This window comes from Lonchura striata, chromosome 10 (genome assembly GCF_050655825.1).
Source record: "Lonchura striata isolate lonStrDom1 chromosome 10, ASM5065582v1, whole genome shotgun sequence".
Lineage (NCBI taxonomy): Eukaryota > Metazoa > Chordata > Aves > Passeriformes > Estrildidae > Lonchura > Lonchura striata.
Window position 1 is genome coordinate 17,513,114 of NC_140712.1, and position 2,867 is coordinate 17,515,980.

Consider the following 2,867-nt stretch of genomic DNA (forward strand, 5'->3'; position numbering starts at 1 on the left):
CGTCTCTTAGAAACTGGATCTTCAAGCCTTAGAAATGGTGGCTGGGCCCTCAGCACGCTGGGTTTGTTTAGGGTGGTCCCACAGGCCAGCTGTGGGTGCCAAGCGCTGGGAGCAGCCTTGGCTGAAATCCACTCCCAGATACATGGACCCTGCCCCACCTGAAAGGCACTAGGAGGAAAATAAATGATAAGGTTAAAAAAAACTGTCCACAATGGGGTGTTTATAAACCTACTTTTTTTGTATTCTTCCAAAGGAGCCCTGCATTATGTTGCTGGTAAAATCAACCATTCTGAGCTGTGTTAATGGTTGCTTTATATAACTGGATGGAAAAATCCTTCCTCTCATTTCAGATATTTTAAATGTTTCCTCTGTTTACTGGGTGTTGGAGCTTCCTACGTGGAGAAAGCTCTCAAGGAGCAAGTCACATTTTCCAGGGCGCTGTGTACGAGATGAGTAACTGCTGTAGCCTGAGTCACAGGGAAGGAGGGAGCTCTGGGTAAGGGCAGAGGGGGAAATTCTGCAATGAAGGTGGCAGAACAAACAACATCCTCCTCTCTCCACACTTGCTACAGGTGTGATCCCACACCACTCAGTCAAACAGAGTTATATTCCTTATCTTTTAATTAACCTTGTGAAAATACCCAGGGTTTATGGTTGCTAAATTTGTCAGTGGCTCAGCTGGGCTGAGGTTTGGTGTGTCTCAAGGCAGTGAGTTATGCTTGTGATCAAGTTAACAGATAGGCTCAGCAGATAAACATCCCATCCGGTATCAGACTCAACTTTAAGTATTTAAGGAATGTGTTTGAGGTTGATTGCAGAAAATTGCAGTCCAATTGATTCCAGGTGTACCTTAGCTCTTCCACCATCTGATCCAGGCAGGAAAAAACAGATCCGGGCAGGAAAATACGCCTCAAACTGGAGTTGAGCCTCCAGGCAAGGCTTTTATTTTAAGTCTTTGAGACTGTTGGAGATTTCTCTGACCCGAGAGAAGCTCAGCTATTAAAAGAGAGCATTGTTACAGACCTGTCACAGAACAAAGCAAACCAAACTTGCTGCTCTCTTCTTGCTGAGGGGAGGTGAACACTGAAGAGCTGGCAGCATAAATTTACAGGTGGCTGTGGCAGTGGGAGCCAAAATGCTGAGCTGTGCTTATTGCAAGGAGGGGAGTGATAGAAAAGGTGCTGTGTGTCCAGAAAGGGAGGGAAGGACCAGTGTAAATAATTGGTGTTTCACTCTGGGCTGTGTTGAGGGCTTCCAGCTGCACCTTGTAGCGTGGGAGCGGGGATGTCTGCGAGGAAGCAAGCACATTTGGGAATGCAAATCCGACTTTGGGCTGTTAAAACAGCTGGTGAGCTGTGCTTGTGAAGGAAGCTGCCCTCTGAGTGTGTGAGGAGTTGCTCTGGCCGATGTGCTGGTGGGCTCTGCAGGGCTGCTGCTGAGCTGCGGGTGGAGCACTCTGGCCCAGAGCCAGGAGCGGGGTCTGTGGCACTCACAGTAAACAGGTCATGCCCAGAAAATGCCATCCCCAAAGGAAGAGTGCTGGAAAAAGCTGAGCTTCATTTCCAGCCTTCTAGGGAGGGATTTAGCTGCTTCAGCCCAGAAGATCTTTCTGCCTGCTGGTGTTGCTGAGAGGTGGGATGGGAATGTCCAGGATCACCCTAATGCTTTGTAGACAGGAGGATCCCTCTCTGAGCAGTGTGGCTACTGCAAAAGTGGACAAATGTACATGCTGAAAACTGCAAGCACAGGAAGAATGCAGCTTTGCCTTGTGCTTTGGGCAGGCACCAAAAGGCAACCTCTGTACAGAGAGGCCAAAAAAAAATTAATTAAAATCCCATATTTTTAAATGCAGCCATTGGAAAGGTACCAGGCAGAGAGAACTCCACGTGCTGCTGAACCAGCCTGAGACTCCCCCATGCAACACCGTGGTGACAATCACCTTTTGTTCTTCACATCCCTCTCTCTTTTGGCTGTTGCTTCCACAACTCTGAACTCTTTTTCTGCTTCATTTCCCCCAGCCCAGCTTTTCTCCTGCTCAGCAAACATGCTGTGTGCTGAAGGACTCCTACGGACTTTGCACCCCTGAGGAAACCTTTTTGCCAGAGGAAACATCAGGGTGTTCATCTATGGCAGTGTGTAGCAGGAGCAAAAAGGAAAACAGCTCTTAGGCAGGGTTTGATTGCCAGCTGAAAATAAGCAAAGTGCCTGTCAGTGACATGTGAGCACAAAAAAGCTTTGCAGATGGAAATAAAGGCAATGCTTTTTCCTCTTCTCCTGCTCTGCCTTCCCTGCAGTGCCAGTGAGGCTTTGGCTTGTGGGTTGCAGAGCCATGCTGTTCCCAAGCCTGTTGGATCTGGAGGCACAGTGGTCTTTGGACTCTTACACATTTTCTGAAAATGGTGTCTAAAAGAGTAATGGGCACTTTGCAGAGCTCTAAATAGACCAGCCTCTGTCCTGAGGAGCTGGCAATGTACAGAGGCAAGTGCCAGGGATGGGAGAACGGCTGCATCATACAAACCAGCTGGGGAGGTGGCACGTGGCCCACCTGATCAGTATTTTTCCATCACATTCTCATTCAGCTGCTCCTTGCCAACTTCCAGCTCTGTCACACTCCTCAAAAGCTTCTACTCTGGGTTTATTTAGCATGCTATTTATTTCCTAATTATAGAACTGAAGTGACTGACCTCAGCCCTTCTGGTACTGCTCTCCACCTTTTTGTCCCCTCTAAGCCATAGACTCTGGTCTCCTCTAATGGCAGAAAGCCATTGCTAGAGACTTTATGACTCATTTTTTTTTTGTTTTTCTCCCAAACCCAAGAGGGCTCAGACTGCTTGTACAGAGAGCATCACTGATCATTTCAGAGCAGA